Source organism: Haemaphysalis longicornis, unplaced genomic scaffold, assembly GCF_048455015.1.
Source record: "Haemaphysalis longicornis isolate Haplotype H1 unplaced genomic scaffold, Haemaphysalis longicornis Haplotype H1 scaffold_8, whole genome shotgun sequence".
Lineage (NCBI taxonomy): Eukaryota > Metazoa > Arthropoda > Arachnida > Ixodida > Ixodidae > Haemaphysalis > Haemaphysalis longicornis.
This window is the reverse complement of record NW_027526445.1, coordinates 100337262-100351932: the sequence shown is the minus strand read 5'-3', so window position 1 is coordinate 100351932 and position 14671 is coordinate 100337262. Positions and strand designations below refer to the sequence as shown.

Genomic DNA, 14671 nt, shown 5'->3' with positions numbered 1-14671 from the left:
TCACTTTGGAGGCGATATGAAAGCCTGCGGACGAAACGATCCGAGCTTACCAGTCATGGAGAACGTTTAGCGGCATGTTCACAAATAAATGCGGGGTGATATATACTGGGTCGAAACGTCTCACCTTATCAAACAATATGAACCCAAACTGAGGTGGGCTGAAGGGGCCATAGAGCGATAAATTATCAGAGAAACACTTACAGACAGGAAACGAGCTTCCCACCCAGCCGGCACAGAAAGTGTGTCCGAAGACCGGCCCGTCTATGGCCGCTTTCTGGCATGTCCGGCCAGCATGGAGGTTCTGGCAGTCACTGATCACAGGATGAACGGCCAACATTCGGCAATCAGCGCTTCGATATTTCTCCGGCCGCCCGTGTTCAGACGCACAACGGCAGCATCCCTGCTTCCAGATATTCAGTTGCATTTCGGGTGCCCATGTTGAGAAAGAAATCGGCCGGAGTACGGCTTTAGGGCATCCGTTTTTCCTTCGGGATGCGGTGTTCAGCCGAAGCATGGCAAGCGACCGGCCACAGGATATCCGTATTCTTGTGGCAGTTGGTGTTCGAAAGGAGACCGGTCGTGGCGCGGATGCCGTGCATCCGCTCTTTCAACGGTGAACGCGCGTCCTGCGGCAGAATATTCGTTTTCTTCGGGCAGCCGGTGTTTTAAAGAGACCGGCCGACTTACGGCCTCAGAATGTGCGTTTTTCATTTGGTTAGCGGTCCTCGACCGAATTACGACAAGCGAACGGCCACAGAATTTTCGGCAATCGGTGTTCAAGAGGAAACCGGCCTTCGTAAGGTATCAGGTTTTACGCCATTATTCGAACAACGGCGCGCGTCTGGGCGCTGAGAATTCATGCACAGACGTGCTTGGAAGAAGACCCGCCGATGTAGGACCGGTTTTTCCCTGGGTGAAGAATGAGCCGTTAGGGTGTCGAATGGCGCAGGCACGTTTTTCATCCGCTCAGTGTTTCTACGTTTTAAATGAACGAATTACGTTTGTCAAACAGTAATACCTGTTCTAGGTGAACGGGCAAGGTGCAAGGACTCACTGCACATTACCAGGGAAACGTTTAGGACATCGAAATGCCATTTATTGCCACAAGAAGACTGTGCCACACCGACGGGTGAGCTAAGCCTCCCCAGTCATAGCCGCTACAACGCCTCGCCCGTCGGCTTCGTCGACGCATCAGCTCGAGGCTATTCGCCCCCTCAAAAAATGGAGACCATTGGAGACATCGACCCGGCAGCGATGTCCGAACCGAGATGGCGGTGGTTCACCAAAATAAGTGGCCTTAAAGGGTGTCGAGCAAGCGGCCACTACGTAGGAGCTCAACCGGCACCATGTCAAGGACTCCCCACCAAAGGAAGGCAAGGGCGCGCAAAAGCGCACGTTTCGAGCTATTCTTCTCACAATAATAGTGCGAAAAACAATATGCACTATATTCTTTGTGATAAACATTGAATAGGCTAAGCTCGTGCATTGGTAGGCTGAACGTCGTGCCCTGCACTGTTACTTCAAGGGATTTTATGACTGCCTATTTAGAAACAAGTGTTATTTTGAATTTACCATAACAACAGAGCTTTGTGAATGACGAAGTGTAGATATTAATTTTCTTGCGGTGTTTCAAACTGAGATTAGCTACACTTGAAATATGACTAATTTGGTTAAACGTAATCGCCAGCATCTTAGGAAACACGGATTTCGTCGGGTTTTTCTTGCTCAACGCAGCTTGTTGAGTTCACGCACGATTTGGCTCTAGCAATAGATAAGCTTTAGGTAGCTTACTATTTTTTTGTGCGGCAAGAAAGCATTTGACGGTGTTTCATATCACCTGCTTGTTACTACATTGCGGGCAATAAACTGAATGAATCGGTCTTTGTATGGATAGCAGTGTATATCTCTCTAAGACAGCAGTTTGTCGCTCTCAATGGTTGTTCATCCGGATATGTTCCCGCGACCTCAAGAATTCCCCAAGACTCAGTTGCAGGCCCTCTTTTGTTTGTGTGGCCTCAAATCTTTCATAAAAATGTTAGCGAATGACTGTTTAATTTACAGTACTATAGCGAATGAACGAGATTCCGAATACTTGCAGCATGACTCCAATTAATAACATCCTGGTGTGCTGATACAGAAAAGTCGCTGAATCTTAAAAAGTTTGATAACATCAACTTTACAAGATAACCTTCATTTCAATTGAATGCGTATACAGTAAAAACATTGCTTTAAGAACGGCCTGGGAATATAAATAGCGAGGAGTTGATTTCACGAGTTGTTAGAGAAATATATAACATAACATATAAGATAATATATATACCATAATATATATAACATAACATATAACATAACATATAATATAACATAATATATAACACAACAGAAAAGTTACGGCTGCACGTGTTTTTGGCTTTCCAAGACAAAATTTCTGCGAACCTCCACCTAACTTAAAAGAACAACCGTATTTCACTCATGTGCACTCAATTTAGGAGTACGCATGTGTTTTCTGGGATCCCTACACCAAAGAGCTGGTTGATACGCTCGAAAACATACAGAATAGGGCAGCACGATTCGTATTAGGTATTGGCACTGTCAAGTTAGGATGAGGGAAAGTAAAAGTAAACTTAAATGGTAAGACGGGAAAGATCATTGATGAAACCTGAGGTTGAAATTTTTTCGTAATATTTTTTATTGGAAAACTGGAATAGAAGGGGAGAGGTATATCCAAGCGCCATTCTACATATCCCAAAGTGGGATCGCTAGCTTGAAGCAAATTATTAGATTTGAAGCAAATAACATTAGAAGCAAATTATTAGATTATATTATATCGAAGCAAAATATTTTAGATCAAAACGGGAGTGTAATTATCTTCCATGTATGTTTTATCCACTGGTTATAATGACGATTTTTACCGCGCTTTGTAGAATTATTTTGTTATTTGGTCTCATATTTTATTCTAAGTGTTATGTATCTCCCTGCTGTAATGCATACAAGTGCCAGCAGGTATCAAATAAACAAGTAAATAAGAAAATAAATAAATATATAAATAAATAACTAAACTTCGTAGCCGCAAGTTCGCCTTCGATGGGTTGAGAACCCTACGCATTCAAACTCGACCAATGAATATTTATTGCTTTATTCCTTTCAGTATGCAAGGTTTGCTGTATGAACACTACAATTGCTAAGTTATTTGTTTGAAAGAAAATGTGAAACTGTTGTCTTACGCCTTTCTTTGCGTGAATACAGAGGGACACAACTGCAGCCATCTGAAGAAGGGCATCATTCGCAACATGTCTAGAATTTTCTTAACGCAGTACGACTTTAAAGGAAACTCAAGTTCTTTTAGACTATTAAGGAGTGTGCACGTAACTCATGAAAACAACATAAAAAACATATGGAAACTGAAAGTATTTCTTTGATCTCTTCTAGGATCAGCCCTGTGAAAGATCATCAGAAAAGTTGATCGAGTGGAAAATTTCTTTGCAAGAAAAATTGGCAAATACTGGACATACTTTTTGTGTGAAGTAAATTATATTGAATGCTGCTGAGTGTTTTGTGGAGTACCGAACCGCTTCGTAAAGGCATTTGCACCGGTTTTATATATAAAAAAAAACTGGTCAAGCAGCTGTTGTAAAAATAGTTGAATTAGTCAAAGCATGAAAGTATTGTCTTAAAAGATATTGCCTAAATGCGGCACTTTCATCTTTGTGAAATTCAACCCACTAAAGTTTGCGCCTTCCGCCCGCCCCCCATTCCCCCCGCATCCCCGCATCCTTCCTTGTTTCTTACAGGTAAGCGACCCCACAGAAGATATCAGGACCTGGACAATACAATCTATTCAATCTATGCCAGCTCTGCAAAGAAATGAATATTTGCTGTATTCGACAGTAAAAGAGGCACAACAAATAAAGGAACTACCATTTGTGAGCAGTGTGGAATAAAACAATTTTGGTGTAAACGGACGCTGATAATTAAGCCAGGCTGCGCTGAAGGCTGGATGGCTGGTGGTTGCGCGCGGGCTCACTTTGATGTGGATGCAGTGGACCCAAAATGGTGGGTTTGTGCTACTGGAGAGCGCGATTGAGTCATTGGCTTGCGCTGAATGCAGTGGTCGTCCACCGACCTCAGTACAGTTGACGTACTGTGGCTGAACTACAATGCCCGTAGGACGCCCGAATTTCCGGCAGCTTTAGTCCGGCCGGAGTCCGACGGCCGCATCTCGGCTGTCCTCCGGTGGCCGTACTTCGGCCTCACACGGGTGGCTTTGGGATGGCCCGAGCCCTACGGCTGGAATCTTGCCGTATGAACGTATGCAGGTCGACTGGCCGACGGACACTGGCCATTCGACAGTGATGGAAGTACAGCCGTATACGGCCAAAAGGCCCACATTTGGACACGGGCCGAACATGGTTGCCGGAGAAAGGCTGGGCAGAAAATCACCGGCCAAAGTACACCGGCTTGAGTAAGGGCGAACAGTCCTGTGCTGCCTGGGCACGCGGCACAGAAAGTGTGTCCGAAGACGGGCACGCCTACGGCCGCTTTCTGGCATGTCCGGCCAGCACCCAGGTTCTGTCAGCCGCTGATCATACGACGAGCGGCCAACATTCGGCAAGCAGCGCTTCGGTATTTCTCCGGCCGCCCGTGTTCAGACGCACAACGGCAGCTGCCCTGCTGCCAGATATTCAGTTGCCTTTCGGCTGCCGATGTTGAGAAAGAAAGCGACCGGAGTACGGCTTTAGGGCATCCGTTTTTCCTTTGGGAAGCCTGTTCAGCCGAAGCACGGCAAGCGACCGGCCCCAGAATATCCGTATTCTTGGGGCAGTTGGTGTTCGAAGGGAGACCGGCCGTAGCGCGGCGGCCGTGAATCCGCTCTTTCAACGGTGAATCGTGCGTCCGGCGACAGAATATTCGCTTTCTACGGGCAGCCGGTGTTATAAAGGAGACCTAGCGACTTACGGCCTCAGAATGTACGTTTATCATTTCGTTAGCGGTCCTCGGCCGAATTACGGCAAGCGAACGGCCGGAGAATTTTCGGCAACGGGTGTTCAAGAGGAGACCGGCCTTCGTAAGTTATCAGGTTATACGTAATTATGCGAACAACAGCGCGCGTCTGGGCGCCGGAAATTCATGTACAGACGTGCTTGGAAGATGACCCGCCGATGTAGGACCGGTTTTTCCCTGGGTGAAGAAAGAGCCGTTAGGGAGTCGAATGGCGCATACACGTTTTTAATCCGCTCGGTGTTTCTACGTTTTAAATTAACGAACTACGTTTGTCAAACAGTAATGACTGTTCTAGGTGAACGGGAAAGGTACAAGGACTCATTGGACATTACCAGGGAAACGTTTAGGCCATCGAAATGTCATTTATTGCCACAAGAAGACTCTGCCAAAAGGACGGGTGAGCTAAGCCTCGCCAGTCATAGCCGCTACAACGCCTCGCAAGTCGGTTTCGCCGACGCATCAGCTCGAGGCTATTCGCCCCCTCAAGAAATGGAGACCATTGGAGACATCTACACGGCAGTGATGTCCGACCCGATATGGTAGTGGTTCACGAAAATAGTCGCCTTAAAGGGTGTCCAGCAAGCGGCCACCACGCTGGAGCTCAACCGACGCTATGTCAAGGACTCCCCAGCAAAGAAAGGCGGCAAGTGCGCGCAAAGGCGCAAGTTTCTGGCTATTCTTCTCATAATAATACGGCGAAAAACAATGTGCACTATATTGTTTGTGATAAGCGTAGAAGAGACTAAGCTCGTGCATTGGTAGGCTCAACTTCATGCCCTGCCCTATGTTACTTCATGGGATTTTATGACTGCTTATTTAGAAACAAGTGTTATTTGGAATTTGCCATAACAACAGAGCCTTCTGAATGACGAAGCCGGGATGTTAATTTAGTGGCGAGGTTTGAAATTTAGATTTACCACACTTGGGATATGACTCATTTGGTTAAACATAATCGCCAGCATCCTAGCAAACACAGATTTCGTCGAGTTTTGCTCGCTCAACGCAGCTTGTTCAGTTCATGCACTATTTGGCTCTAGCAATAGATAAGCTTAAAGTAGCTGACTATTTTATTGTTCGGCAAAAAAGCATTCGCAACACGTCTAGAATTTTCTTAACGTAGTACGACTTTAAAGGAAAATTAAGTTCTTTCGGACTATTAAGGAGTGTGCACGTAACTCATGCAAACAACATAAAAAATATATTGAAACTGAAAGTACTTCTTTGATCTCTTCTAGGATCAGCCCTGTGAAAGATCATCAGAAAAGTTGATCGAGTGGAAAATTTCTTTGAAAGAAAAATGGGCAAATAGTGGACATACTTTTTGTGTGAAGTAAATTATATTGAATGCTGCTGAGTGTTTTGTGGAGTACCGAGCCGCTTCGTAAAGGCATTTGCACCGGTTTTATATAGAAAACAACTGGTCAAGCAGCTGTTGTAAAAATAGTTGAATTGGTCAGAGCATGAAAATATTGTCTTAAAAGAAATTGCCTAAAAGCGGCACTTTCATCTTCGTGAAATTCAACCCACTAAAGTTTGCGGCTTCCGCCCGCCCCCAATTTCCCCCCCCCCCCCCCCCGCATCCCCGCATCCTTCCTTGTTTCTTACAGGTAAGCGACCCCACAGAAGATATCAGGACCTGGACAATACAATCTATTCAATCTATGCCAGCTCTGCAAAGAAATGAATATTTGCTGTATTCGACACTGAAAGAGGCACAACAAATAAAGAAACTACCATTTGTGAGCACTATTGAATAAATTAATTTTGGTGTAAAGTGACGCTGACAATCCGCCTTTTTCATTGCGGTGTGCTGCCACCTAGCGTGCCTAGCGGAAGTTGAGGCGGTAGGGTTTGCCGGCGTTTCCTCCGGCTGTGTTCTCGTTGTATGCACGGCAATCCCACATTACGGCGAGGAGCAGCCGAAGTTTTTCTTCTGTGTTGGTGTTATAACGCCTTAAGATGACAGCCCCTGGTCATCACATAATGCCAGGCGGCTTCTTATCACTGAATGAGGGCTGGCAGAGAAATCTCGGACAGATTCGTGTGCCGTCCGAGTAGCAGAGCGAGCAGTACTTGGAGTCGTCTGGCATGAAGTGCGATCGCCAGCTCAACAAAGGCCGGCAGTTCGCAAAATGCCTTTAAGCGCCGGACACATGTACGATTGGTACACGCGATTCGCATGCGACTGATCGTTACGACTGTCGCCCCGACTAGTCGTACGCGTGAATTTGAGACGGCCCGATGCGCGCATGAGATGCGTCGTCGGCGTCGCTCCGCCCACTGCTTTTGCTCCATGGTCAACTACGATGATCGCTGAGCTGAATTTGTAGATTCTGCACGTTTGTTCGCAAGAAATGGATAAAGCAAGCAATCGTGAAGCGTTTTCTGCCTTCGGAAACAGTCCGCGCACACGCCGGCCGCGCCTGCCAGCTCGGCACACTCAGCGGCTCGAACCGGCGCAGACCACGGTAGCAACCGCGCTTGTCGCTGCTCTTCTGAATCAATCTGATTGCTAAAAAAAAGTTCCACATGCGAGAAAGTATGTGTTAGTGTGGTAAAAAATTGTGCTAAGGATTGTTGTCAGGGCTTATTTTAAAAGCGGCGATCAGACATCTGCCGCGATGCAAGCCTACGCTGACCGGTTCCCGCGGCGCGCGGTGCGCCGAGCGGCCCAGAGATTGCGATACCAGCGCGGAAGCATCGAAACAGGCTACGCAGATGTCTCGGTCACCGATCGCTCAAACGGCAGTTATAGCTTAAATAGAGTTCCTCATGCGAGAAAGCGGATGATAGTGTAGTGAAAAGTTGTGTTGCGTATTGTCATTCGCAGTTGCACAGATAGCGGCGATCAAATATCCGCCAGGATGCTAAGCCCAAAGTTCCCATCACCCGAGCCGACGCGAGCGACGCAAGCCGCCGTAGCCGATCGCGTGCGGCCGACCGGAAGCGATAGAAGCCGACACCGTTCCCTTTTCGGCACTCCGAGTTACAGCGGCACGTAGCACAAGTTGTGGGCACTGTTCCGCGCACAACGAGCACACACGAAAAATCAAACGATGTAAATACAACCACGACCCCTTCCCGCTTGTGCGGGAGCTGTGGGGAACGTCGTCTGCTGCCCCTACCGGACTGCTTAGGGACTTGGCCGCTAGGGGATTGCGCATGCGCAGTGGGGTTGTGAAAGAGGCGGATTAGCCAGGCTGCGTTGAAGGCTGGACGGCTGGTGGTTGCGCGCGGGCTCACTTTGATGTGGGTGCAGTGGACCCAAAATGGTGGGTTTGTGCTGCTGTACTGCGCAATTTAGGCATGTGCTTGCGCTGCATGCAGTAGTCGTCCACCGGCCTCAGTGCAGTTAACGTACTGCGGCTGAACTACAATGCCCGTAAACGGGCGAATTTCCGGCAGCTTTAGACCGGCTGGAGTCCGACGACCGCATCCGCTGTCCTCCGGTGGCTGTACTTCGGCCGCACCCGGGTGGCTTTGGGATGGCCGGAGCCCTACGGCTGGAATCTGGCCGTATGAACGTAAGCCGGTCGACTGACTGATGGACACTGGCCGTTGGACCGTAATGGGAGTACGGCCGTATACGGCCAAAAGGCCAATATTTGTACAGGGGCCGAACATGGGCGCCGGAGAAAGGCCGGGCAGAAAATCACCGGCCAAAGTACACCAGCTTGAGTAAGGCCGAACAGTCCTGTGCTGCCTGGGTTTCTGAATCAGAGAATATACTATAGTAGAACACATCATAGTTCGAACAATCAAAAAGAAATGTGCTTCGGCTGGCCGCGTATTTTGGAAAAATGACAATCTGTGGACTACCAGGGTGGCAGAGTGGACACCTAGATATGGGAGTAGAAAAAGAGTAAGGTCAATTACTCGAAGGAGGGAAGAAATAAGAGAACTACGAGTCAAAGGATGCGCTCCAGATGAGCGAGGCAGGAGCGGTTGGAGGTCGTTGGGAGATTCCTTCGTCCTGCAGTGAACATTGTGGGTTGCTCCTGCTGATGATGGTGCAACAGCTGGGTCACCGACGAAAGGAGAGGCGCCGTCACTGTGCGGTTTCAACAGCCTTGCAAGACTAATGCAAGCTGCGCAATTTTTGAATACCAGAGCTATTCAGGCGAACACCAATCTGCGTGTAGTAAACATAAAACGCCGAATATCAAAGAAAAATTGTGGTAGGGAGGTCCTGGAAATCGATCCAGGAACTTTCTGTCACGAAACTAGCCACCTGAATACACGGCTACTGAAAAGGACCGAGGTGCACAGGTTAGCAGTGGTGCGGAACCATAACTTCGACAGCCAATTGGGAACAAATAAAATTCTATGGTCGGAATTGAACCTGGGTGCATCGGGTTATTAAACTTGCACCCCTCCGGTTGAGCTATCGTTGCATTCCGGGCGCACACTATTTCCTTTGGGCTTGAAGCGCGGGCGTTTTCTGTGTACTTGGCCGCTCGTTTTCGCGCTAGTTACCGCGGTCCAGTGAGGGAAGGATGTAAAAGCCTGCGGACGAAATGATCCGGGCCGGGGAGTCGTGGAAAACATTAAGCGGCATGTTCATAAATATTTGAGGTGTTGATATATTAGTGGAAACTTGGCGGCTTACTAAACAACTTGAAAGGACTTAGTTCGCGTCGACAGGCCATTGAAGAAATATTGAGCGGAGCAACACTTAGGGACAGAAAACCAACTAGCAGGATCAGAGAAGCTAGAGAGAAGATATGATTGTTCAAATAAATGAAAACAAATAGACTTGGACTGGCCTCGTAATTAGGCGAAATAAGAATCGGTGGACTACAAGGTCGACAGAGTGAACCCCGAGACACGGGTATAATAAAGAGTGAGAAATTGTTCTATGGAGAGAAGAAAATAGAAAATGGGAAGCAAAAAATGTACTCGAGCGGTACAAGACAGACGCGGTTGGTGGCCGTGAGAGAGGACTCTGTGCTGGAGTGGACCTAGTGGGCTGCTGTGGCAGCTATTGCTGCTACTGATCATGATAAAACAGCTGGTCTCCGACAAGAAAAAGAAACACTCTCTCCTGTTTCTCTGGCTTTAAACCACAGCGCAAGCAGCACCATTTTTATTTTATCTTTATATTGGTAACGGTGGCGCCGCGGGTAGTGTCGGAAGTGAAGACTGATATCGCAATGGAATGGAGTGAATTCTGTAACGGCTGCTTCTTTTATTGATTGATTGCATGTCGTCACACATGAGGAGCTTTGAAACTTTGGTAAAGCACAGTTTTTTCCCTTTATATGGATTTCCGCCATCAGAAATGCTTCTCCTCATTCCTTGTGCGATGTTAACTGTGTCCTGTAACACGTGATGCCACCTATTCAGGAAATTGTGTGCTCCCTTAGCATGGTACTGCGCCATCGCGCATACCAAGGTGAGGAGCACAACATTGAAGGGCCGGGATTAAAGCAGTACAAGACGGCAAAATTGCCTCATTTATACACATTCGAAATAAACACTCGCCTTATTTATAAAGTCATGGTGCGCAGGGAGCCGCCTACAAAAACAAAAGAAAACAAGACGTGCGTAACTCGTTCGCCAAATTTGAGAATTGAATGAACCTTTATTTGTCGCGGTCCAGCGGGAGTTTCTTTCAAAATAAAATAGCGAGATTAGAAGCGCAAGAAAACGAACGACTACGAAACACTCGCCTATCGCATACACAAATTAACACGGCAGTTTGCGGAAATATTGATACACGGGTGTTTTTAAGTAAATGGGATCGAAACATTCCGGTGTTCATTTTGAGAACGCTGTTGGGTAAACGAAGTGCCCTAAAAAAGCTACCGTAATACCTAATGTCTGAGACTCCTGAGCAACAACAAATGACGTCGCCATGAGGCTACAGAAAAAAAAAACTACTGCAGTTTTTTAAAGCTATTTGGGACGGAAGGAGCTGAAAAGAACGCCGCGGAACAAGTCATGCGCGATGACCAAAAGAGAGTGACGGAGGGTGGAGTTCTTAGGGAGGAAACACAATGGGGTTGTCGCGATTGACATTGACAAAACGATCCATGTGAAACGTCGCACCATGGAACACTATAAAGCCTTAGCTACGTAGCGGAGTCAAACGAACAAGAGTCGTTTGAGGCCCATTGTTCCACACCCCAGCTCGAAGCGCGTGCTGATTTTGTGAAGAGAGAACTTTCGTGTTACCACAGGTAAGCTTGTAAAAAGGAGCTGGTTAAGTCGATCAAATTTCTTTGTGTGACGTAGAACAGTTCTACTCAATTAAGTCGTCACGAAGTTCATATGTTAATTGGTGTCAAGGCCACAGCCGTGTGTGCCCCATGGTTCAAAGAATCAACGCTGTAGTGGTCGCTGTTGTGCGGGACATGTTATTGCCACAGTTGCCGTAATCGTCATAAACAACGTTGTTTGGTAACTCCAGGGCAAACGCCTCTCCAATTAACCTCCAACTTACCTCTTGCTGCGCCGCCAAAATTTCTTCTCTGCCTGCAAATTTTGTTGTCTTCCCTCCAGAAAGGTTTAATTGCCAAACACTTCAGGATGCTCGCTGGACCCAAGTACATCCACACGGTGTTCTGTTGCAGTGTCGGTCGTCGCGGCGTAGCCCACAGGCTTCGATATCCGAGAGGTTTATATATTGACACCCATTGAAAACTCGTGAACCGCTATATAGTCATGCATATCCCCGTTGTTTACCGCTAAGAAAACTGAACGTACATCTGAGGCAAAATAAACGTCATTAAGCGGCAGCGCCCGCGTTTATTTAGCTAGGAACAATCGTTTGGTTGGTTTTTAGAATAGTGAGCTAAAAAAAGGTTACAGTGCAACGACTGCACGTGCGGGAGGAAAAGCAAGCACAAAAAGAACACAATTCTCGCTGACGCTGCTTCAGGCAGGGGGCGCGCGAATACTGCGAAGGCGGGAATTTCGAATTGCATTGGGTGCTGGCAGTGAGTGGATAACACCGCTACGGCCTATTGTGGCGAAGCACTGGTCTGCACTTCCGAACGGATTCAATAATTTTTTTATTTGGCCGTCCCCTTCTTCTATACTCGCCGTGTGGTGCATGTTCTGTTATCGCGGTTGCCCACGGGTTGTCACTTTGTCTTCCTACACGAACTGTCCAAGTCCATTTCTTTTTCTGTACTTCAAATGTGGTATCTTCTATTCTACTTTGTTCTCTGATCCAGGTAGCTCGTTTCTTGTCTCTGCCAGTTATTCCTAACAGAATTCGTTTCATAGTCCATTGAACCGACATCAGTTTGCTTCCCAGTTGTTTGGTAACGTACGAAGTTTCCAATACATATGTCCTCACCGGCGGGATTCATTGGTTGCTTATTGTTCTATTGAGTAATAGACGCAGTTTACTTTTCATTACTTGGGAGTGTTTACAATCCATACCCATTTCTCGGCGGAATTCTTTCTCGTAGTTGGGGTTGTTGAAATCTTCTACTTAATCCCTCTTTTCGTTACCTATGCTGAAAATGGTGGTTTGTGCATGGTTATTCAATCTTTTAATTTTTTGGCAGAGCTTCCCGCCGATACATATTATTCGGCGGACCTTTTTTTACCGGGCTTGGGGTAGTTATAATCTTATACCTAATGCAGCCTTTCTTCACTTTTTTCTGGAAAGCTTGGTTTTTGCATGTTTATTCATCCTTAATTTAGATGTATCCGTATTTTTATTTAGCCCCATAGCCTTGCTTTCTGATTGTAGTCCATGAAGCATATTGTTTTTTTGCAAGTGTTCCGCAAACTCATCTATCAAGACTGTGTCGAACGACAACTTCAAATGGCTCAAGTATTCGCCGTTTATCCGTAATTATGTGTTTTATCGGAGAAGCTTTCTGAATAACCCCTCTGAACATTCTCTGCGGGTTTTCGCCAAATCGTATTTCCCAGTCATACACCCTTTATTAATGGTTTGTTCGCTTTGTATGTGAAGTATTATCCGCCCTTCCATCCTTTTTTCACAACGTCGAAAAAGCTTATGTAGGTGCCATATATACCCCCTATTGTGAAAGCTTCCAGCACTGCGGCGGTTTGTGCTGAATGAAACGCTTTCGCATTGTCTATACGCGCCACATAATATGGTTTTGGGTACTCTGCAAATTTTTCTCTCCTGTGTACGGTGATGTAGACGTGATTAATTTCTAAATATATGTTTATAAACCTAGTCTGCTTTTGATTTGTTGGGATTTTAGGTTAGCTGTCTATCATGTCAATCATGTGGTTACTTGTTATTAACGCGATAGCGTTATTAGGCTCCTTTCACGGTTTTTCCCTGCCCTCTAGCCGTTAGCTAACAGCCGTGCTACTGAAGCGTCCATGGAAATACGTCATCGATGCTAGCAGGAAACTACAACTGAGGCAGTCATCTGCCACGGTTCCCCCGAATTGGGAGCACAGAGCAGTGGTAACTTTTGTGGAAAGGAGGACAGTGATACAGTGGATGAGACGGAAGAAAACCCGCTCGAGTTAGCCAGGTTCCACGCCTGTGCAGTGATGTTGGTTCTATGCTCTACGTTAGACGCTTGCATGTCAGTGCCCGCCACTTACGCCACTACAGCAGCGCATCCCCAACTGATACTAAGGCTGTCGCTATCTAGCACTCTGTCAAATCGATTAAAAAGAGCAAAAAAGAATAATGCCACGCTAACTAAAATTAAGACAAACCTTGATTAAAACCAGAAACCACATAAAACGTGGCCTGCCCGAGAAGCAGTAACACGCAGTACATGGTTTTAATTACAAAAATTCAAAACAAGGAGCGAAAACGCGCAATATAAATTTTCTTTCATTTTTTCCGGAACCTGTATAAGAACTTCTCCGTATTCCTCCTACGCCCGTTCCCGCACAATGGTAGTTATTTGATCCTTCTCTGGAAACATTTTAACGTATTTGGGGGGCGGTGGGGTGTGTGCTTTTATATAGCTGGCGTGCTGTGCTACAACTGGAAGGCCTTAACGTTTCGTGGCGGAGGGTACAACATAGACAAAAGGCTATCCATTTACCATCTATCCCTCAGGCTATATTAGGGATATTATCTGTCTTAAAATGCTCCTCCCGAACCGAATGACGATTTACGAAAAGGTGATGACAAGTTGAGCCTGATACACCAATGAAATATTTTTCTGATGTTTTAATCGAAGTAATCGATGCGACTCGCATTGGATTTCCAGTCCTGGACACATCGCATTCGAGCTTACTTTCCACTTCTTAATGTTAGCGCTTCCACTATACACAAACAAATCTGAATTTCATATTGTTACACGTATGGGCCTCACACTCGGGTCACAGAAAATTATGTAACACCCACGTGGTCGAGTTAGTACTTCCGCAGTCGCAAGTGTACTCACATGGATGGCGAACCCAGCGCTAAAACATCGCGCATAGAATGATTCAATTGCAAACAAACCCTTCTCCTTCGTGGACCATAAAAATACAAAGTACGTTTTCTTTTGCAGTAAGCCATGCAAATCTTGAATGTGACCGCAGGCAGGCTGTACAAGCGTTTCTGTTCTGGGCGTCACGCTCATGCGGCCTTTATCTCACTCAACTGCGTGCCAGAATTATTGTACAATCTCCTAGTTCGTTTGAAACCTAGAACGGGAAAATATTATGTTTCTCCCCGGCTGCAAAATAAGGAGCGAACCCCAGACACCAAAGTAATGGCGCG

At 46.5% G+C, this 14671-nt stretch overlaps 1 protein-coding gene across 1 annotated transcript in view; it reads left to right on the top strand.

The window, feature by feature from the left end:
• Nucleotides 1–14671, top strand: part of LOC144150071 (sulfotransferase ssu-1-like) — a 41085-nt gene that overhangs the window by 22179 nt on the left and 4235 nt on the right. The window lies entirely within an intron of this gene.